General features: G+C 44.8%; 1 protein-coding gene and 1 pseudogene across 2 annotated transcripts in view; one reads left to right on the plus strand and one right to left on the minus strand.

Annotated features, from left to right (window-relative positions):
* Positions 1-24059, plus strand: part of SLC6A13 (solute carrier family 6 member 13) — a 48323-nt gene that overhangs the window by 292 nt on the left and 23972 nt on the right. The window lies entirely within an intron of this gene.
* LOC114229321 (zinc finger CCCH domain-containing protein 14-like) lies at positions 663-15604 on the minus strand (annotated as a pseudogene).

Genomic DNA, 24059 nt, shown 5'->3' on the forward strand with positions numbered 1-24059 from the left:
AGGATGCTGGAGTTGGAAAGACCCTTCCTTAGAATTCATTCAGGACACTGCAGGAGCCTGAGACCTAAACACATGGCGACTCTCCCAGGGGGGTTCTATTTTAGCATGGCATCCCGGAAATAGGAGTGCAGGCTCGGAACCAGATGGACCAGAGTTTGGATTCTGGCTCTGCCACTTACTCTCTGTGTAATCTGGGGCGCATTGCTTGAGTCCTCAGAGCCTCCACTGCTGCACCTGTAAAATGGAATAGTAATACCTGCAAGGTTGCTGTAAGGATTAGAGACAATGTATGCAAATGCTTAACAAATGGTAGCTATGTTGAAGATGACGTGAACACCAAACTGTCCCGTGATCTGGAGATTCCTTAGCCACGGCTTTGTGTCTTCCTCTATTCTTCTGGTACCATGGCAACCCTAAGCCATTCACTGCCTAACACCCACCAGTGTCGTACCCTTTGATTCCAGTGTCTCTTCCTTCATATATTTCCCGCTGAAAATGTGTGTGTGTGGGAAGCACGAACTCTAACTTCAGTTCCTTGCTGGCTTCTCATTCCCCTCCATTCTCACCACTGGGGTAACTTTGCTACCCCTACAGCAGTGGTGGTCATTTCCGGACCCTCTCAGGGAATCCCAGCTCGCCTTGGGAAGCCCCAGGGGGCTTTCTCAGGTAATGAAGGTTCTGGGTGAGCAGCGGCTTAGGAAGAGTTCCTTGCTGATGGTTGGGCTCCCAGGTCTGGTTTTGAAGTGAGGCTGCAGTCTGAGCTGGAGGAAGGAGAAATGCAGAGGCAGGTCACAGGGGGATATGGTGAGGGGAGTAGTAATTTCATGGGCCACAGGGAGAGTTCCCTAATGCAACACCTACCATCTTGCAGGGTGAGTAGGGGCCTCCAAAATGCATCAAGCTCAGTCTCACAATGGTTTTGGAGAGAGAGAAAACCTACAACACAGAGTGGAGGTGGGAGGAATGGGGAAGAGCACAGAGAGATGCTCGGAGTCCATAGTGTTATTCTCAGGATTGTGGCAATTGGGGGTTGATTGGCTCTGGGATTGGAGGCTAACTTGTATTTTTCCAGAGGGGTGATCGGACGGGGAGGGAGCTGATATGGCTTTTCTGTTCAGGAATTTCTGGCCAGCAGCCTGAACTCACAGGACTTTGTTCAGTCTGCATTGTGAAGGAAGAAGGGAGGGATTTTCACTTTTGACCGAGCCCTGGACACCCCACATGCTTGTTTAGGAACTTAGGCCTGAGCACTTTCCCTTCAGAGAATTGGGTGGAGGGAAGGGGCTGGCCAAAGAAGGAGGAGGAGTCTGTGGCCTAAGCTGGGTGTTGAGACTCTCTGGAACCTAGTAACCAGCTTAGCTCTTCACGTGGCAGAAAGCTTAGGTGGTGAGCAGCTTTCCCCAAGCCTCTCTGGAATTGGGTAAAGGTTGGCTTGGGAATTAGCAGAACCGGCATGAAGAGGTGGGAAAGAGTGATTCCCAGGTCTAGTGCGAGACCACATGGTGAAGAAGGGGAAGCAAAGGGCAGCAGTGAGGAGCAGCGGGGGGTGTGGGGCTCACCCTGCTAGGTTGTGTTCTGGCAGCGCTGGGGTCTGGGCTCTGCCTCAGGGCTCTGGGGTAAGTCTGTGCAGACCTGGGTGGAAATGCAGGCCCAGGAAGAAAAGAGTATCCAGGCCTTCGGCTTTTCACATGGTGCTTGCAGGGGAGGTGGAGGCAGCAGGGTGGCTGCTGTGGCGGCTCCCTCCAGGATAGAGCCTGCCTTCCAGCACGCAGACCACGATGGACAGTGGAGACATTTCTCTTTATTGGCTCCTACACCGCCAGCCACAATCCCTTCCCTTGGTCAAGGGCAGGGCCTTAGGACCCTCTTCTCTTTCCCTGATGAATGACAGCAGCTGGAGGGAAGTGTTCTGAGGGGCTTTGGAGCTAGAGGCCAATGCTTATCTTTGCTGAAGGGCATGAGTCATCGGAGCCACCTGGTGAATTAATGAAAAGGCACCTTTGCCAAGGTAAGGGGGACTAACCAAGGATACATATGGTCATTAGAGAAACCTAGACATGCCTGTTTTTCTGGGTTTGGGTGCTCCCAGTGGTTTAACCCCTCTGTCGTCATTTAACTCCCCTCACCTCCCAAGCAGTACAAGCTCTTACAGAGAATGGGCCCGAGCACTTCTTGTCATCTCCTTGTCTCTTTGTCAATAAGAGACTGAGTCTCTTTTATTTTTTATTATTTTTTTCTAATTAATCCCCTTTTATTTTTATTTTTATTTATATATATATATATATATATATATATATATATATATATATTTATAAATCTTCATTGTTCAGATTATTACAGGTGTTCCTCTTTTTCCTCCCCCCCCACATAGATCCCCTCCACCTGATTCCCCACCCCACCCCATACCCTTACCCCCCCGCCACTGTCTTCATCCATAGGTGTAAGATTTTTGTCCAATCTCTTCCTGCACCCCTCAGACCCCCTTCCCCCTGAGAATTGTCTGTCGCCTCCCTTTCTATGTCCCTGATTCTATTATATTCACCAGTCCATTCTGTTCTTCAAATTTTTTTATTCACTTGATTTTTAGATTCACTTGTTGGTAGGTATGTATTTGATGTCTTTTTGTTGTTCATAATTTTTACTTTTACCTTTTATTTCTTCTTCCTCTTCTTAAAGAATACCCTTCAGCATTTCATGTAATCCAGGTTTGGTGGTGATGAACTCCTTTAGCTTTTTCTTGTCTGTGAAGCTCTTTGTCTGACCTTCAATTCTGAATGATAGCTTTGCTGGGTAGAGTAAACTTGGTTGTAGGTTCTTGCTGTTCATCACTTTGACTATTTCTTGCCACTCCCGTCTGGCCTGCATAGTTTCTGTTGAGAAATCAGCTGACAGTCGTATGGGTACTCCCTTGTAGGTAACTAACTGTTTTTCTCTTGCTGCTTTCAAGATTCTCTCTTTGTCTTTTGCCCTTGGCATTTTAATTATGATGTGTCTTGGTGTGGTCCTCTTTGGATTCCTCTTGTTTGGGGTTCTGTGCGCTTCCTGGACTTGTAAGTCTATTTCTTTCACCAGGTAGGGGAAGTTTTCTGTCATTATTTCTTCAAATAGGTTTTCAGTATCTTGCTCTCTCTTCTTCTGGCACTCCAAAAATTCGGATGTTGGTATGCTTAAAGCCGTCCCAGAGGCTCCTTACGCTATCCTCACACTTTTGAATTCTTCTTACTTTCCGCCTCTCTGGTTGGGTGTTTTTTGCTTCCTCATGTTCCAGATCTTTGGTTTGACTCTTGGGGTACGGTGATCTACAGTTGAGTTTCTGTATATTCTTTATTTCAGACAGTGTATGCACAATTTCTGACTGGTCCTTTTCCATTTTTTTGGTATTCTCATTAAGGTCCTTGAAGGTCTCTTCAAGTTTATCAGCGGTTTTTAGAAGATTCTTGAGTAACCTTATAAATGTGGTTCTGAACACTGTGTCGTCCATTAGTTTACTTTCCTCCATCTCTTCTATTCGTGACCTGCTTCGGTGTCTCCACATTTTGGCTGCCTCCCTGTGTTGATGGAGTGGCTTTGTGTGGTCAGTGACCTATAGGGGCCGGTAGCTCAGCTTCCCCAATCTCCCTAGGTGGTCGCTCTTGGTACCTCCCTTTGTGGGCTGAGTGCAAAGTCTTGGTGTTGTTAAGCCTTGATTGCTGTTGGTACACTGGGAGGATTTGACCTCCAGGCCAATTGGCTGTGAGGATCAGCTGTGTCTACGCCGGGAGACAGCCTTATTCAACTAGACTTGCAAAATTTTAAAAGCCTCTGTGCTCAGCTTGGATGGGGCGGAGTTTCAGGGTGGAGCCTACAGCCTTGGCTTCCCGTCAGCCCTGCCCTATGAGGGTCTCAGAGTCTCAGTGTCCCTCTGTACTCCCTGCAAGCACCTCTGAGAGAAAGGCGCCCTGGAGTTTCGCCCGCTGCCAAACAGTCTAGTCTCTCCCCCAATGAATGTGGATTCCCAGATTCTCGCCTGGAACTGGTTTTCAATGCAGTCGGAACTGGGGCTCAGCGCAGTCTGGAGCTTTTGTCTCCTTCCCACTAAGGCAATTCAGCGGCACAGTCAACAGTCCGTCCTCTGCGTGCATTCACGTGCGCGCCTCCAGAGCTCTGCCTTTTGCTGCTCCCCTGAGTTTCCGCCTTACAGCCCAGATTTCCCCAGTATGAGCCTGGCTTCCCAGGGTCTCGCCCAGAACTGGGGTTCAGTGCAGTCGGAGCTGGGGTTCAGTGCAATCTGGAGCTTTTATCTCCTCCCTGCTAGAGAACGCCGGCCAGGCACTCAGCCGCCCCGTCCTCTCCGGCTCTGTCCTCCCCGCACACATGCACGCCCGTGTCTCCACCCGTGTCTCTGTACCTCAGGCTTTTACAGCTCCTCTGATTTTCCTTGTGGTTTTCTCTTTCCTTCTAGTTGTGGGCGTTTCAGTCAGCCAGCTTTTCTGTGGTTCTGGATGATGTCCGTTTTGACTTTAGTTGTATTTTTGAAATTGTTGTGCGAGGCTGCAGGTTAGGTGTTTACCTATGCCACCATCTTGGTTTCTCCCTGAGTCTCTTTAAAAAAAAAAATTAATTTTGTTAATCCTCACCCAAGGATATTTTTTTTTCATTGATGTTTTTATTTATTTTTATTTTTTATTTTTTTTAAAAAATATATTTTATTGATTTTTTACAGAGAGGAAGAGAGAGGGACAGAGAGCCAGAAACATCGATGAGAGAGAAACATCGATCAGCTGCCTCTTGCACACCCCCCACTGGGGATGTGCCCGCAACCAAGGCACATGCCCCTGACCGGAATCGAACCTTGGACCCCTGAGTCCGCAGGCTGACGCTCCATCCACTGAGCCAAACCGGCCCCGGCTCATTGATGTTTTTAGAGCAAGTGGAAGGGATGGAGGGAGCAGGCAAAGAGAGAGAGAAAGAGAGACAGAGACACAGAGAAAGAGACATCGATGTGAGACACATGGAAATTAGTTGCCTCCCACATGCACACCAACTGAGGCCAGGGATTGAGCCTGCAACCCAAATAGGTGCTGGGGAATAGAACCTGCAACCCTCCCGTGTGCAGGCCGACATGCTAACCACTGAGCTGCCAGCCAGGGCTATTTTTTTTCTTTTAATTTTATGTTTATTATTGAGAGTACTAGAGGCCCGGTGCATGAAAACTTATGCACTGGAAGGGAGGTGTCCCTCAGCCCGGCCTGCCCCCTCTCACAGTCCAGGAGCCCTCAGGGGCAGGAGGCGACCAGGTGATCAGGGGAAAGCGATGCCCCCATGACACCTCTGCTGCTGCCACTGCTGGCAGTGCAAGCCTTGGCCGGCCCTGGTTACCTGAGCCTCGGGCGGCCCTGGGAGGCTGGGCAGCCACCATCCGAGGATTGTCTGCACCTTGGGCCGGCCCTGGGCAGCTGGGGGGCTAAGGGGATTGGGGGACTCCAGAGGCAGGCACGTGGTGCTGCCCCGGTGGGGCTGAGGGGACTGGGCGCCGCCATCTTGTGGCTGTGGGCGCTGCCATCTTTGAGGGTGTGACAGTCAATTAGCATATTCCCTCCTTATTGGCTGTGGGTGCCGCCATCTTTGTGAGAGCATGATGGTCAATTAGCATATTCCCTCTTTATTAGATAGGATTATAGATGTCCCTCCATTTTCCCCCTTTGGCCCCCTCTGACTGGTACCTCTTTATGACAGGACCCTTTGCTGCCACTGTGAGGAAGGAGGGGGAAAAATGGAGACCATTTAGATTGGTTTGACCCCTTTTCTCCTGGTGGAGTTGTTTTATTTAAACCTGCGGTCCTCAGATTGGGGCTCGGGCTCTCAGCGGGTGAGGGGAATGTTCTGAACAAGTTCTGGAGAAGGATGCTGGGGTGCTGTGGGTGTACTGTGCTCAGGAACGTGTGCTCTCAGCCTGCCTCTGATAGCACCCATCCCCGTTCTCTAACGTCATAGCTTTACATAGCTGCTTTTTGTGCTTTGGGGTGAGGATAAGCTAGAGACTTTATTATAATTAATATTTGTTCAGTGGTGAGGTCATAGATGAAAAATTCCCCAAAACATAATTTTAGTTCCAAACTAGGAATATAAGTGACATCTCCTTCTGTTCCCTGAAGCTCTAACATTTGGTAGATCCAATCTGAAGTGAGTTCCAGAGCAGGAAAAGGGCTGTGGCAAGATTATGATCAAAGAACAGGTAAACATTATACATTGTAGCTGTAAACCAGAGAAGCTGAGAAAGTGGTATAAAGGCCATCCTGCCCTGGCCAGGTGGCTCAGTTGGTCAGAGTGTTGTACTGTACACAGAAGGTTGCAGGTTCCATTCCTACTCAAGGTGCGTATGGAAGGCAACAGATGAATGTTTCTCTCTGTCTAAAAAAAAAAAAAGAAAGAAAATAAAAGAAAGAAAGAGAGAAAAGAAAAGAAAGAAAAAAGGAAGCCCATCTGAAATCAGAAGCAACTAGTGAGTTTTTAGGGAGAGAGATGGGAGGGATGCCTGCTCCAATGTGTTAGGCAAACACCTCCTTCCAGGACCACTGGAAGGATCCACTCCAAGCACCTGCCTCATCCTAATGGCTTTCTAGAGTCTCCAGTCTCAGTCAGGTGCCCCATCACATAGCCAAACACCCTGACCCTGACCCTGTCATTCAGTAACAATTACTGAGTACCTAACATATGCCAGGAAGTATTCTATGTGGTTGGGATGCATTTATAAACAAAAAGACCAATTCACTGTCCGTGTGGACTTATATCCTAGAAGAGGGAGACAGACAATAAACATAGGAAATAGGACAGTTATACAGCCTATCAGAAGTTAATGAGAGCTGTGGAAAAAGACCAAGTAGAGCTGGGTAAAGGGGATCAAGAGTGTGGGTGGGCTGGTCACGTTGAGAACATTGGAGCAAAGGCTTGCTGTGGGGGGAGAGTTGGCATGTGGTTTGGGGCCAGGGGAGGAGGGAGTGCTTCGAGCAGAGGAAACAGAAGGTTTAATGGCCCTAAAGCAAGAGGTTGACTGGCTTGTTTGAGGAGCTGTGAAGAGGGGAGTAATTAGAAGGTGAGGTCAGAAAAGCAAAGAGAATGAAGTGGCAGATTATGTAGGGCCTTGTCAGCTTTTGTAACACTTTGGCTTTTCCTCAGTGACATGGAGAGTCATAGCAGAGTTTTGAGCAGGACTGGCATGATCTTACATTTCATTTATTTATTAATTTATTTTTATTTATTTTTAACATTTAAGGAACAATATTCTTTTTTTCTTTTTATATATATATTTTTTTATTGATTTCAGAGAGGAAGGGAGAGAGATAGAGAGATAGAAACATCAATGATGAGAGAGAATCATTGATTGGCTGCCTCCTGCACGTCCCCTACTGGCGGGGATCAAGCCCCCAACCCAGGCATGTGCCCTTGGCCAGAGTCGAACCTGGGACCCTTTAGTCTGAGGGCCAACACTCTATCCACCGAGCCCAACCGGCTAGGGCATGACCTTATATTTTAAAATAATCTCTCGGGCTGCTGAGTTGAGAACTAATTATAGGGAAATAAGGGCAGAAGCAGACCACTTTCAGCCGGAAGGCCCATGTTCTGAGACACCCAGGATTTGGGGATTTGAGAAAAGCCAACGAAAGAGACAGAGGAGAAACCAGCAACGGAGGAGGAAAACCAAGGAAACGAAGTGTTTTGGAGGCAAGTAAAGCAATGCTCGCAGGAGGGAGGGAGAGAGAATTAACCAGATGCCGCAGATAGTTTAAGAAAGCTGAGAAATGAGAATCGATGATTAGATTTAGCTGTGTGACTTCGTAAGAACGGTTACAGTGGAGTGTGGGGCAAAGACTGATTTAAGATCATGGGAGAGAGAAGAATTGGAAGTAGGAAGTAGGGGTCATTTAGGCAAAACTCAGGAGTAGGTGAAGTTTGTCTCTTCTCATGGTAGTCTTCCTCCCGGGGGGAAGTAAGCCAGTCTGAGTGCTGTGCTACATAGCGGTAACCGCGTGCCCTGCGTGTCCGGCGGCGGTGGGGACGGGTCATGACTGACGGAGTTGCTGCGAAGCTGCACATTTGAATTATTTTCCTTGCCCTCCACCCTCAACTCCCTGGAGGGAAAAGCAAACATCATCTTCCACCAGGGCCTGTCCCCCTAAAGCTCCGGCCACAGGGATGGGGGGACTGGATCACTTGAGGCCCGCCGTGGGAATGGTGGTAGGAGGGGGTTTAGGCAAGACGATTTGAATCTGCCAGGAGGGAATTTAAATTACTTGCCTGCCAATCTCAGTTCAGACAAAAGAAAATCATCTGCCAATTATTTTATACTGAATTTCTTAGTCCAGGTTGCTAAAAACCAGTGGCCAACATCACCTGTGCTGAGAATCTTTTGTTTTTGCAAGTCATAGACCGCCAGCTGGAGACCACCTCAGGTTAGGACAGGTGCTCCCCTCTTCCTTACCCCACTTCCCACCCTGCCCTCTCATCTTCAGGCCCTGAACACCCAGGGCCTGGGTGCTTCGGAACAGGGGCCTGTCAGCAGGAACCTCTCTAGCTCCTTGGATCCTGGCTGCCAGCTGACTGAGTTCTTCAACACCCAGAATGGACCACCACAGAATGGACCACAGCCGGACCTCTCAGAACTAGGGCTCTTGGGGGTAAGGACTGTGCGGGAAGGGCAGCAACAGAGTAAACCTCAGCTCTAACCGGAGGGAGAGCGAGCCTAGGGACACCGCTGTAAAGGGGACTAAATGACACCCGGCATCGGGGGACACTGTGCTCCTTGATGCCGTTTGTAGATGCTAAAGAACAAAGAGAAGCAAGGAGCACGTTTCTTTCTGTAAGAGCAATAGTAGCATGTGACAATTTGGTGCCACTTTGAGTTAATTACTAACTAGCTTTCCCGTTGCAGGAAAAATCCTGCAATAGGATTTCCTGCTGCACTCTACCCCGCCTCCGTTCCTCCCTTGTCGCCCGCCCGCGTTTCCCTTCGCCCCCGGCCCCGCCTCCGCTCCGCCATTGTCACCCACCCCACCTTCTCCTCCAGCCCGCCTGCTTTTCCATTGGCCCCCAGCCCTGACTTCGCTCCTCCCTTCTCCTCCCCTCCCCCCTTTCGACGCTGTCTTGATATGCAAATTAGCCGCCATCTTTGTTGGGGTAATTTGCATACTCATCCTGATTGGTTGGTGGGCGTGGCTTGGCTGGTGGGCGTGGCTTAGGTGTAGCGAAGGTGTGGCCAATTTGCATATTTGTCTATTATTAGATTAGATGCTCAGTATTGGACAGACTAGTGTAGATTACAGCATAAATGATGTATGCTCATTGTTGTGTTGCTCAGGTGGACTATCATCAGTTTATGTCTTTAAAAACGTCACCTGGAACATTACAGGTGACACTGCATAGTGTGCTTTTGAGAAGGGTGGCCCGCAGAATGATGCCTTTCTAGGATGGGCATGTGGTCTCTCCCATCCCATGGGGAAGAGTGCCAGGGCCTTTTAGAATTTGGGGAAGGAGATGAACATGGTGGATATGGGGGAGCAGCAGGTAGCTGCGAATGCCAACCTCTATCTCCAGTACTAACTCCATCTTTCAGTGGTGGTGACTGGGAAAAAGCCAGAGTGTCTCAAAGGACTCCACGGTCTGCACTTGGGTCCCTCTAGGGCTCCATCCTGCCCCTCACTCCTTCCCCACTTTCAGGGCCAGTGGCTTTGCTTGGTAGGTGTGGACCTTGTCCCCTGGGGCAGGTTGCCCAGGTGCTCAAGGAGGCAGAGGAGCAGGGGAGCAGAACCGACCACAGGACCCACGGCAGCTAAACATTGGCTCGGCTTCTTGGGAATGAGCAGGTGGCATAAAGATGGAGAGAAAGGGCCTGTGTTGGGCTGAAAACTCACCTCTCTCTCTTCTTTCTCTGCAGTGTTTCCAACTCTTAGCAGTAACTGTTCATATCATCCACTATGCTATCTCTTCCCTAATTTCCCCCTCCTGCCTTGAATGATTTATATACTTATCAGACTAAATTGTTTATGATTTTAATTCCTTTGCCCTTGTGGTAACTAAGTGCTTCCCTCAGTGCCTGAATTATGGGTGCAGAGATATGGGCAGTTAAGAACTAGTGAACTCTACTCCCATAGACTTTTGTTTTAAACAGTTTTATATTAAGGTATAATTAACTTACAATAAATTGTACATATTTAAACTGTACAATTTGTACAAAAGTATTGACACATGTATACACCCTTGAAACCATTGCCACAGTCAAGGTAATGCACATACCCACCACTCTCCCATATTTCCTCCTGTCCATTTCTCCCACCTCTGACCTCTGCTACGCTATCCCAATGTCACCACAGACCTGATTTTTGAACTATACATATATATCTCACTGTCATTTTAATTTCCATTTTTCTAACGGCTAATGATGTTGAACATCTTTTCATGTGCTTTTATGAACCCATATATCTTCTCTGGTGAAAACCTGTTCAAATCTTTTGACCTTTAAAAAATGGTTATTTGTTTTCTTACTATTGAATTTTGAGACTTTTTAAATATTCTGGATACAAGCTCCTTATCAAATATGCATTTTGAAAATATTTTTTCTCATTCTGTCTTCTTTTTTCATATTATGAAAACAATATATTTCAGTTTCAAAGATTTGACAAGTTTTATAGAGTGTCTTTCATCATTAGATGAAAAATTTCAAACTTCACAATCTTCTGCCAGGTAGGACTGGATGTCACTCACTGGTTTGAGGCCGAACCCATTTCAAGGCATGTCATGGTGGCATGTAATGGTGGGATGGGAAAACGTGCAGTCAGGTCTTGTACACTGACTGTTATATCTGCAGTGTTGTGGATGATAGAAGGGACATTCCATTTTCTTACAAGCAGAGAAGTAACGGCAGAGCTGACTGCTAGAAGATGGTGTAACTTCCTTTTCCGAAAGTTTTTCCCTCAATACTTATTTTTTCCTGAGTTGTTTCTGAAGATGGGACTATCTTTTCTAAGCTGTTAAGCACTTTTAGTTTGCACAAATGTCCTGTCTCATATACCCGGCTGTTCTGTATACCGAGTTGCTTGGCAGCATGAATACTGTTTTGCTGCTAATAAGATTGCTGTTTAAATGAACACCACTATCTGCAGTTCAACTTGCAGACGATCAATAAATTTCAACAGAAGGCTGCAAAGAACCCTCTGTGTCATGTAGGTTTTTTTCTGAGATAAGGGATTCTCCTGCACAAAATTGAGGTCTTCGTTGGTGGTTCCCGCTTAGTATCAATCGCATCTTCAGAGGCTGCTGGCTCCGTCCGAAGTTTCACTGTTGACCTTAGTCGGGTTGCAGCGCCATCATCATACACCTGTCTGACGTTAGCGGTGTTCTGCTGCTGTGAACTTGAAGAAACTCTGGAATCGCTTCTGAGATCTCGTGCTAGAAACGGCCAGAGGTGACGGTGCAGCGTCCTGCCGTCTCTCATCTCCCCAACTGACTGCTCTTGTTTGAAGGCACATTACTGTACAATATGCTGTGTCAGAGGACTGTAGACTCGAGGGGTTAGCTGTAAGGTAGGAAAGTTGATCTGGTACACCATGGGGCTATAGGTGAATTGAATTGTACGGTTCCCGGACACAGGGACAGGTCCTGACTTTTCTTGTTGGTCACCATCACCATAATGTAACCAGGACGTTCTTCATTGAACCATGGCAGATGCAAATGCCAGAAGACCTCAGACATCCCGTATGCAACATAATTCAACATAAGCTCCTAATTCTTGCAATTTTCCCTATTGGCACCCCGGATCTCGCAGATGATCTCGGTGCCCATCTCCAGGGCTGCGAGCTCAGCACGGCTGCGTGGTGCTTCGCTTAGCCCAGCCTCAGCCCGCTCCCCGCAGGCCTGCAGCCACAACTGCTGCCACTTCTGGCTCGGTTTTTCTTTTTTCTTTCTTTCTTTCTTTCTTTCTTTCTTTCCTTTCTTTCTCTTTTTTTTCTTTCTTTCTTTCTTTCTTTCTTTCTTTCTTTCTTTCTTTCTCTCTCCCTTTTTTTAAAAAAATATATTTTTTATTGATTTCAGAGAGAGGAAGGGAGAGAGAGAGAGAGAGAGCTTGAAAGATCAATGATGAGAGAGAATCATTACAGTAATCAGCTGCCTCCTGCACGCCCCCTACTGGGGATCGAGCCTGCGACCCAGGCACATGCCCTTGACCGGAATCGAACCTGGGACCCTTCAGTCCACAGGCCAAGGCTCTATCCATTGAGCCAAACTGACTAGGGCTGGCTCTGTTTTTCTTAACAGCGTCTTTGGAAGTGTAGAAATTTAAAACTTTGTTAAGTCTAGTTTAATCCGTTTATTCTTCTATGAATCATGTTTTTGGTGTCACAGGAAAGAAATCTTTGCTTACCCAAGCTCTTTTTTCCCTCCCTAGAAATGTCATAGTTTTAGGTCTTACATTTAGCTCTATACAATAACGAAGATATGGATCAAAGTTGATTTTTTTGAGTTCATGAATATCCACTTTTCCAGCATCATTTATGGAAAAGATTATCTCCCCTCCCCCCCCCATTAATTGCCGTTACAACATTGTTGAAAATCAGTTGTCCAGCTCTGGCTGGTTTGGCTCAGTGGATAGAGCATTGGCCTGTGGACCCCGGTTGGATTCTAGTCAAGGGCATGTACCTCGGTTTTGGGGTCCCAGCCCTGGTCGGGGGCATGTCGGAGGCAACCAATCGATGTGTCTTTCTCACATTGGTGTTTCTCTCTGTCTCTCCCTCTCCCTTCCACTCTCTCAAAAAAAGGAAAAATAAATAAATGGGAAAAATATCCTCGGGCGAGGATTAAAAAAAAGAAATCAGTTGTCCATATACGTTTGGGTGTGTTGTTGGACTGTATTCTGTTCTATTGAATTGTTTATTTGACACCTATACCATACTGTCTTGATTACTATAGCTTTATAATAATATGAAAATAAGGTAGAGTTAAGCCTAAAACTTAGTTCTTCTTCTTCATAGTTGTTTGGCTATTTTATTTCCTTTGCATTTTCATATGAATTTTAGAATCGGTTTGTCAATTTCTGCAAAAAAGTGTTCTGGAATTTTGACTGGGATTACAGTGAATCTATAGATCACCATGGGAACAACTGACATCCAAGTAACATAGAGTCTTCTGACCCAGGAATAGAAGGGAACTATGCCTCACGATTTATTTAGGTCTTTAATTTTCTCTCAGCAATGGTTTGCAGTTGTGAGTGTACATATCTCAATCTCACATCTTTTGCCAGATTTGATCCTGATGCTGTTATGAATGGTATTATTTCTTAAACTGAATTTATCATGTTTTGGTTGCTAGTATATAGACATACAATGGATTTTTGTATGCTGATCTTGCATCCTGCAACCTTGCTAAATTAACTTATTGATTCTACCAGCTCTTTGGTACATTTCAAAGGATTTTTCCTTTCTTTTTAAAAACACTTCATTGAGAAATGATTGACACACAAAAAACTGTGCATATTTAATGTACACAACTTGATGAGTTTGGAGGTAATATCTATCATCTCCAAAAGTTTGTTTGCCCTCTTTTATTTTTAGCCTCACCTAAGGATATGTTTTGTTTTTAATTGATTTTTAGAGGGAGGAAGGACGAGAAAGAAATATGGATGTGAGAGAGAAACATCTATTGGTTGCTTCCCATATGCACCCTGTACCAGGGATCTAACCCACAACCTAGGAATGTGCCCTGACCGGGAAGTGAACCCAAAACCTTTTGGTGCACAGGATGATGCTCCAACTAACTGAGCCACCCGGCCAGGCCCTATCTGCCCTCTTTTAATTTTTTTTTTGGTGATAAGAACACAACATAAGATTTACCTTCTTGGTAAATTTTTAAGGAAACAATGAAATATTGTTAACTTATAGGCACTATGGTATATAGCAGATCTCTAGGACTTACTCATTTGCATAACTGAAACTTTGCACCCTTTGACCAATGCCTGGCTCTCTGTTTCCCCCTTTCTCAGCCTCTGGTAACCACCACTCTCCTCTCTGTTTCTATGAGTTTGACTACTTTATTTTTTTATTTTTTAAATAAAAAGAGAGAGGGATAGAGAGATGGAAACATCAATGATGAGAGAGAATCATTGATTGGCTGCCTCCTGCACACCCCCTACTAGGGATCGAGCCTACAACCCAGGCATGTGCCCTTGGCCGGAACTGAACCTGGGACCCTTCAGTCCGCAGGCTGACTCTCTATCCACTGAGCCAAACTGGCTAGGGCAAGTTTGAGTATTTTAGATTCCAAAGGACTTTATACATAGACTAGGGGCCCAGTGCACGAATTTGTGCACCTTGAAAGGAACTGTGGGCCGCAAGGCTGCAGTGGGTACAGGGGTGGGTCTCGGCCCATCCTCCGCACCTCTGCCCTGTCCCACCTGCTGCGGCCCTGGTCCCCTCTCTACTGGCAGCCCCGCTCCTGCTGCCACTGCTCCCACACGCTGACAGCACTGACCCTGCTCACACCCGCTGACAGTGCAGAGCAAGTGGGGCTAGCGCCAGCAGCCAGTGCAAGCAGCGGCTCTGGAGCCAGCTGTGGGTGTGAGTGGGGCCAGCACTGGCAGTGGGTGAGAGCAGCAGCTCCAGTGCCATCAGCGGGTGTGAGCAGCGGCTGCTGGCCCCAATCGCCCTTCAGGAGCAGGGGAAGGTGGAGAAACCCTGAGGGACGAGATTGGGGCTGGCAGCTGCCGCTCGCATCTGCTGACAGCACCAAGTGATTGGGGCTGGTGCCGGGCACCGGCAGCAGGTGCGAGCGCAGGGCGGGACTGCGGCTTGCAGGAGCAAAGAATTTTCAGTAACCACCAGAGGCTTGCCCCTATGACAGCGACCAGCGCTCCACCTGCCCCCTCTCACCTGCTCCACCATCCCACCATGGCCAACGCCTGCCATGTTCTGCACGCACCCCCTGGTGGTCAGCGTACGTCATAGTGACCGGTTGTTTGGTTGTTCATTTGTTCTGCTGTTCGGTCTATTTGCATATTAAGATTTTATGTATATAGACTAGCGTTCCCGTTGCAGGAAAAATCCTGCAATAGGGTTTCCTGCTGCACTCTACCCCGCCCTGCCTGCTCTCCTCCCTTGTCCCCCGCCCCACCTTCTCCGCCAGCCCGCCCGCTCTTCTTCCTTCTCCCCCTGCCCCGCCTCCGCTCCTCCCTTCTCCTCCCCCCGGCTTGCTTGCTTCTCTGCAGCTTTGCTCCCTTCTGCAGCTCTTGGCTTCTTTCTACGCTGTCTTGATATGCAAATTAGCTGCCATCTTTGTTGGGGTAATTTGCATACTCGTCCTGATTGGTTGGTGGGTGTGGCTTGGCTGGTGGGCGTGGCTTCGGTGTAGCGAAGGTGCGGTCAATTTGCATATTTGTCTATTATTAGGTAGGATTATTATGTCATTTGAGAATAAAGCAGTTTTATTTCTTTTCCAATCTGAATAACTTTTAATTCCTTCCTTGCCTTTTTGCCTTGGCTAGAATCAATATTTATAGAAACAATGTTGAATAAAAGTGGTAAGAATAGACATCTTTGTCTTTTTCTTGATTTTAAGAGTTAAGCAGTCACTCACCATTAAGCATGATGTTATCTGTAGTTGTTTTGTAGATGCCCTTTATCAGGTTGAGGAATTTCCCTTCTACTCATCATTTGCTAAAGGTTTTCTTTCTTTCTTTTAATTTTTTTAAAACAGAAATGGCTGTTAGATTTATTAATATTATAAATTACATTGTTTTTTAAATGTTAAAACAATCTTGTATTCCTGGGGTAAACCCCACTAATGTAATGTATTATTCTTTTTATATATTGTTAGATTTGACTTGCTAAAATTTTGTTTAGAATTTTTGCATCTATGTTCATATAAGGTATTGGTCTGCACTTTTATTTTCTTGTAATACCTTTGCTTTTGTTATGAGGAAAATGCTGACTTCATAGAATGAGTTGGGAAGCATTCCTTCTTTTTAAATTTTCTGGAAGAGTTTGTGAAGAATTGGTGTTATTTACTCCTTAAATGTTTGGAGAATTCACTAGTGAAGTCATTTGGGCCTGGAGTTTTCTTTGTGGGAAGGTTTTAAACAACAACCAAAAAAATTTATTTAATAGAAATAGGGCTATTGAGATTACCTATGTCTTCTTGAGTAAGCTTTGATAGTTTGTATTTTTTAAAATATATTTTATTGATTTTTTACAGAGAGGAAGGGAGAGGGATAGAGAGTTAGAAACATAAATGAGAGAGAAACACTGATCAGCTGCCTCCTGCACACCCCCCACCGGGGATGTGCCCGCAACCAAGGTACATGCCCTTGACTGAAATCAAACCCGGGACCTTTCAGTCCGCAGGCCAACGCTCTATCCACTGAGCCAAACCGGTTTTGGCAGTTTGTATTTTTTAAGAAATGTGTCATTTTACCTAAATTGTTACATTTATTCACATAAAGTTATTCATATATTTTCTTATTATCCTTTTAATATCAATAGAATCTGTACTGATGATACCTCACTCATTTCTCATACAGGTAATTTGTGTCTCCTAGAAGTTTATCAATATTATTGATTCTCTCAAAGAAGCATTTTTTTTCATTGATTTTCTCTGTATTTTTCTGGTTTTCTATTTTATTGATTTCCACTCTGATTTTTATTATTTCCTTCGACTTAGAGTTTCATTTGCTGTTATTTTTCTCATTATTAAGGTGGAAGCTGAAATCATTGTTTTGAGACTTATTTTATAACATTTGGTGCTATAAATTCTCCCTCTAAGTACTGCTTTAGCATCATCCCACAAGTTTTGATATGTTGTGTTTTCATTTCATTTGATTTAAAATACTTTCTTATTTTCCTTTTGATTAGCTCTTTGTCACTTGGGTTATTTAGAAGTGTGTTACTTCATTTCTAAATATTGGGGAAATTTCCAAGTGTATTTGTCTTATTGATTCCTAATTTAGTCAGAGAACATACTTTGTATGACTTGAATCCTTTGAAACTTATTGAAATTTGTTTTGTGGCCCAGAATATGGTCTATCTTGGTAACTATTTCAGGGGTACTTGGAAATCATGCTTTTGTTGGATAGTGTTTTATAAATGTCAAGTAGGTCAAATTGGTTGATGTGGTTTTCAAATATTTCATATTCCTATTGATTTTCTATCTACTTGTTTTTATCAATTATTTAGAGAGAGATATTGAAATTTTGGACTTTAATTAGGAATTATTTATTTTTCCCTGTAGTTTCAGCACTTTTGCTTCATGTATTTTGAAGCTCTGTAATTAGGTACATATGCATTTAGGATTGTTATGTCTTCTTGATTAATCTACCTCTTTATCATTATGAGATGACCTTCTTTACCTCTGGGAATAGTCTTTGCTCCAAAATCTATATTATGTTATATTAATATAAACACTCCAGCTTGCTTTTGGTGAGTATTAGCCTAGCAAATACTTTGCCACCCTTTTACTTTGAATATTCATGTCTTGATATTTAAAATGCATTTCTCCTGCCTGGCTGATGTGACTCAGTGGTTCAGAATCGACCTATGAACCAGGAGGTCATGATTTGATTCCCGGTCAGAGCACATGCCCAGGGTTGCGGGCTCAATTCCCAGTGTGGGGCGTGCAGGAGGCAGCCGATCAATGATTCTCTCTCATCATTGATGTTTCTATCTCTCTCCCTCTCCCTTCCTCTCTGAAATCAATAAAAATATATTTTAAAGAATGAATTTCTCCCAAGCAGCATATAGCTGAGTCTTGCTAGTTATTTATTTACTAGAGGCCTGGTGCATGGATTCATGCACTGGTGGGGTCCCTCAGCCTGGACTGCGCCCTCTCGCAATCTGGGACCCCTCGGGGGATGTAGTAGTGCACAAAGCAGCAGGCCGCCGGGGAGGATCCCGAGCCCGGGCCAGGCGCATGCCGCTCCCACTCATCCTGACCCTGCTGTGCCTGCTGCCACCGCTTGGTAGTGCTGCCACAGAGGCGGGAGAGGCTCGTGCCACCACAGCTGCACTCGCCAGCTGTGAGCCTCTTGTCTGGCTCACGTCAGTCAGCTCAGCGGCACTCCTGCTGTGGGAGTGCACTGACCACCAGGGGGCAGCTCCTATGTTGAGCATCTGCCCTGTGGTGGTCAGTGCGAGTCATAACGACTGGTCAAACGGTCAACCAGTTGAATGGTTGACTGGTCGCTTAGGGTTTTATATATACAGATTTACTAGAGGCCCGATGCATGGATTCGTGCACTGGTGGGGTCCCTCGGCCTGGCCTGCGAGGATCGGGCTGAAACCGGCTCAGTGGATGGATTCATCCAGGGCATGTCTGGCCCATCTCGCCCAGTACTGATGGGCTGGACCCTAGCAGCAAGCTAACCTACCAGTCGGAGCGTCTGCCCCCTGGTGGTCAGTGTGCGTTATAGCGACTGGCCGAATGGTCGAACAAACGGTTGGACACTTAGCATATTAGGCTTTTATTATATAGGATTTTTAAAAAACCAATCTGACAATCTCTACCCTTTATTTTGGATATTTAGACTGCTTTCATTTAAATGCACTTATCCAGCTCTGACCAGTTTGGCTTAGTGGATAGAGATCGTTTCACGGACTGAAGGGTCCTAGGTTTGTTTCCACCGGCAATCAATCAGTGTCTCTCTCTCATGCCAATTTTTCTCTTTCTCCCTCCCTTCCAAATTAAAATAAATAAACAAATAAATAAATAAATAAATAAATAAATAAATGCAGTTATCCATTATAGTTAAATTTAAATTTTTAAACATTTTATTTTTTTTCAATTACAGTTTACACTCAATAGTATTTTATTTTAGATCCAGGGTTACAGCATAGTGGTTAAACAAATTATCAAGTGATTCCCCGGATAATTTTAGTACCCACCTGGCACCATACATGGTTATTACACTATTATTGACTGTATTCCCTATGCTATGCATTGCATCCCCATAACTATTTTGTAATTACTTATTTGTTAGCTAAGTTTAAATTTGTCATTTTACTATTTGTTTTCTGTTTGTTCTATTAGTCCTTTCTTTCCCTTTTCTTCCTGCCTTCTTTTAGATCAGTGATTTTCAACCTTTGTCGTATCATGACAGACATAAACTAATTACTAAGATTCTGCAGCACACTAAAAAATATATTTTTGCCCTAGCTGGTTTGGCTTGGTGGCTAGAGCGTTGGCCTGTGGACTGAAGGTTCCTGGGTTCAATTCCGGTCAAGGGCGCATGCCTGGGCTGTGGGCATGCAGGAGGCAGCTGATCAATGATTCTCTCTCATAGTTGATGTTTCTATCTCTCTCTCCCTCTCCCTTCCTCTCTGAAAATCAATAAAAAATATTTTAAAAAAATATATTTTTGGTCGATCTGACAAAATAAATAGATGTACTTTTGACTCATTCACATCAGATGGCTATTGTTGTCATTTTTTTATTTGATAACCTAAGGGGAAAGAGGTCAGTGTCCCTGACTAAATAGTCAGGTATTGCATGTTTTTTTTGTTTTTTTTTAAAGAGTGTAATTTATTTATTTTTTATTTTTTATTGATTCTTTACAGAGAGGAAGGGAAGGGATAGAAAGCCAGAAACATCGATCAGCTGCCTCCTGCACACTCCCCACTGGGTATGTGCCTGCAACCAAGGTACATGCCCTTGACTGGAATCGAATCTGGGACCCTTGAGTCCGTAGGCCGATGCTCTATCCACTGAGCCAAACTGGTTAGGGCGTATTGCATGTTTTAAACATTCTTGTGGCACACTGGTTGAAAATTGCTATTTTAGATTAATTAGATATTTTTTATTTTTCTATTGTCAACTTTCTTCCTTGTTGGCTTATTAGCTATCCCTCTTTGTTGTGTTAGTTTAGTGATTGCTATAGGTTTCATAATATGCATCTTTAACTTACCACAGTTTACCTTCCAATGATATACCACTTTACAAATAAGAATCTCACACTAATACACTTCCATTTCTCTCCTGACCTTTGTGCTCTTGTTGTTACATGTTTTACTTTTTCATATGTTATAAACTCCACAGTATGTTGTTATTATTTTTGTTTAATGAAATAGATTTGAATAATAACAAAAAATTCTTACATATTTACCTATGTATATAGTTATCATTTCTAATATTCATCATTTCTTTGTGTAGATTCACATTTCTCTGTGGCATTGTTTCCCACTGCCTGAAGGACTTTCTTTAACATTTCTTCTAGTGCAGATCTGCTTACTGGTGATGGAGTCTTTCTGGTTTTGCATGTCTTAGGAAGCATTTTTTTCATTTCCACTTTTGAACGGTATACTTATTGGATATAGAATCCTAACTTGACAATTTTTTCCTTTAGAACTTTAACAAATGTGCTCCCTCATCACTACCTTCTCACTTGCATTGCTTCCAATGAGAAATATGATGTCTTCCTTATCTTTGTTCTTCTGTGCATATGTCCTTCCACCTTTTTGGTTCCTTTTAAGATATCTTGTAAAAAACTCTTAATTGCTGGCTTAAATAATTTTACTATAATGCCCCATGTTCACATTTCTTATTTAGGGGCTCAATGGGCTTCTTGGGTCTGTGGATTTATAGTTTTCATCAAATTTGGAAAAGTTTCAACCATTATTTCTTCAAAAAAATTTTGGCCCCTCTCTTTTGTCTCCTTCAGAGCTTCAATTATAAGTATATTAGGCTGCTTAAAGTTATCCCACAGTTCACTGATGCCTGCTTTTTTGTTTTATTCTCTTTTTCCTCTGTGTTTTATTTTGAATAATTTCTTCTGTGGGTCAAGTTCTGCTATGTCTAATCTCCCATTATTCCTATCCATTGTATTTTTCTTCTTTTTAAAAAATCCTCACCGAGGACATGTTTTTATTGATTTGAGAGAGAGAGAGGCAGAGGGAGAGAGAAAGAGAGAAACATCCATCAGTTCTTGCCTCACGCATGTGCCCCCACCAGGTATCCAACCTGCAACCTGGGTATGTGCCCTAAATGGGAATAGAACCTGTGACCCTTCCTTGCACAGGATGACACACTAACCACTTAGCAACACTGATCAGGGCCATTTTATTTTTCATCTCATGCATTTTGAGGTTTATTTCTAGAAGTTTGATTTGGATCTTTCAATATCTTTATTAGAGAATACTTTTTGAGCACATGGAACACAATTATAATAACTACTAGAGGCCCGGTGCATGAAATTCATGCACAGGTACAGTCCATAGGCCTGGCCTGCGATCAGGACCATCTTCCCTGGCTGCCTGTAGCCGGCTCCACCCCCCACCGCCATCCACTCCAGTTCCCCTTTTGCCATCGGGCGATCAGAGCCTGCTGGCTAGGGAAAGGGACTGAGAGGTGGTCAGTGCGCTTCATAGTGACTGGTCAAATGGTCATTCTGGTCATTCCACCGTTAGGGTCAATTTGTATATTACCCTTTTATTATATAGGACTAGAGGCCCGGTGCACGAAATTCGTGCATGGGGGTGGTGGTGGGGGTGTGCCTCAGCCCAGCCTACACCCTCTCCAATCTGGGACATCCCTCTCACAATCCAGGACTGCTGGCTCCCAACTGCTTGCCTGCCTGCCTTCCTGATTTCCCCTAATCGCTTCTGCCTGCCAGTCTGATCACCCCCTAACCACTCCCATGCCAGCCTGATTGATGTCTAACTGATCCCCTGACAGCCTGTTTGCCCCCAACTTCCCTCCTCTGCCGGTCTGGTCACCCCTAACTGCCCTCCCCTGCAGGCTTGATAGCCTCCAACTGCCCTTCCTTGCAGGACTGGTCCCTCTCAACTGTCCTCCCCTGCTGGCCATGTTGTGGTGGCCATCTTGTGTCCACATGGGGGCAGGATCTTTGACCACATGGAGGCATTCATATTGTGTGTTGGAGTGATGGTCAATCTGCATATTAGTCTTTTATTAGATAGGATAGAGGCCTGGTGCAGGGGTGGGGGCCAGCTGGTTTGCCCTGAAGGGTGTCCCGGATCAGGGTGGGGGTTCCCTTGGGGCGTGGGGAGGCCTAAGCGAGGGGCCTGTGGTGGTTTGCAGGCCAGCCATGCCCCCTGGCGACTCAAGTGGAGGCCCTGGTATCTGGAATTTATTTACCTTCTACAATTGAAACTTTGTAGCCTGGAGTGGAGCCAAGCCTCCTGCTCCTTGGCCGGCAGCTGTTTCTGTTGGGGTTTGTGTATATCTTCTATAATTGAAACTTTGTAGCCTTAAGCGGAGGCCTGGGCCGGCCAGGGTGTGCAGAAAGTGGGGGGCAACCCTAGCCTCCTGCTCTTTCCAGCTCCGTGGCTGCCGCCATTTCTGTTTGGATTTGTTTACCTTCTATAATTGAAACTTTGTAGCCTTGAGTGGAGGCTTAGGCTGGGAATGGCAGGTGGAAAGCTTGGCTTCATCCATTGCCTGGGAAACCCAAGCCTCCCTTCTGCTCTCTGTGGCTGTAGCCATGTTGGTTGGGTTTATTTGCATACTCGCTCTGATTGGCTGATGGGCGTGGCTGGTGGGCGTGGCTTGTGCATGTAGCAGAATGATGGTTAATTTGCATATTACTCTTTTATAAGGTAGGATGGTATCTTAATGTCCTCATTTACTTATTCTAACATCTGTGCAAGTCATAGGTTGGCTTCTATTGATTGATCTATCTACTAATTATGCGTAATATTTTCCTGGTAATTTAAAAAAATAAATCTTTATTGTTCAGATTATTACAGTTGTTCCTCTTTTTCGCCCCATAGCTCCCCACCACCAGGTTCCCACCCCATTCCATGCCCTTACCTCCCCCAACCCCACTGTCCACGTTCATAGGTATAAGATTTTTGTCCAATCTCTTCCCACACTCCCACACTCCCTTCCCCCTGAGAATTGTCAGTCCACTCCCTTTCTATGCCTCTGATTCTACTATATTCACCAGTTTATTCTGTTCATCAGATTTTTTATTCACTTGATTTTTAGATTCACTTGTTGATAGATATGTATTTGTTGTTCATAGTTTTTATCTTTACCATTTTCTTCTTCTTCCTCTTCTTAAAGAATACCTTTCAGCATTTCATATAATACTGGTTTGGCGGTGATGAACTCTTTTAGCTTTTTCTTATCTGTGAAGCTCTTTATCTGACCTTCAATTCTGAATGATAACTTTGCTGGGTAGAGTAATCTTGGTTGTAGGTTCTTGCTATTCATCACTTTGAATATTTTTTGCCGCTCCCTTCTGGCCTGCATAGTTTCTGTTGAGAAATCAACTGACAGTCATATGGGTACTCCCTTGTAGGTAACTAACTGTTTTTCTCTTTCTGCTTTTAAGATTTTCTCTTTGTCTTTTGCTCTTGGCATTTTAATTATGATGTGTCTTGGTGTGGTTCTCTTTGGATTCCTCTTGTTTGGGGTTCTCTGAGCTTCCTGGACTTGTAAGTCTATTTCTTTCACCAGGTGGGGGAAGTTTTCTGTTATTATTTTTTCAAATAGGTTTCAATATCTTGCTCTCTCTCTTCTTCTGGCACCCCTATAATTTGGATGTTGGTACTCTTGAAGTTGTCCCAGAGGCTCCTTACACTATCTTCATATTTTCGGATTCTTTTTTCTTTTTGCTTTTCCGGTTTGGTGTTTTTTGCTTCTTTTTATTTCAAATCTTTGACTTGATTCTTGCAATCCTCTAGTCTGCTGTTGGACCTCTGTATATTATTCTTTATTTCAGTCAGTGTATGCTTAATTTCTAGTTGGTCCTTTTTCATATCCTCAAGGGTCTCACTAAATTTGTCGGTGGTTTTTCGAAGATTATTGAAAAACCTTATAATCGTGGTTTTGAACTCTATATCCAGTAGTTTGCTTTCCTCCATTTCTGTAATCTGTGACCTGTTTCTTTGTCTCTGCATTTTGGCTGCTTCCCTGTGTTGATAGAGTGGTTTTGTGTGCTAGGTGTCCCATAGGGCCCAGTGGCTCAGCCTCCCCAGTTACCTGAGGTGGACACTCTTGGTGCACCCCTTTGTGGGCTGTGTGCACAGTCTTGTTGTAGTTAAACTTTGATTGTTGTTGGTATCACTGGGAGGAATTGACCTCCAAGC

This window comes from Eptesicus fuscus, chromosome 7, assembly GCF_027574615.1.
Source record: "Eptesicus fuscus isolate TK198812 chromosome 7, DD_ASM_mEF_20220401, whole genome shotgun sequence".
In the NCBI taxonomy this organism is placed as follows: Eukaryota; Metazoa; Chordata; class Mammalia; order Chiroptera; family Vespertilionidae; genus Eptesicus; species Eptesicus fuscus.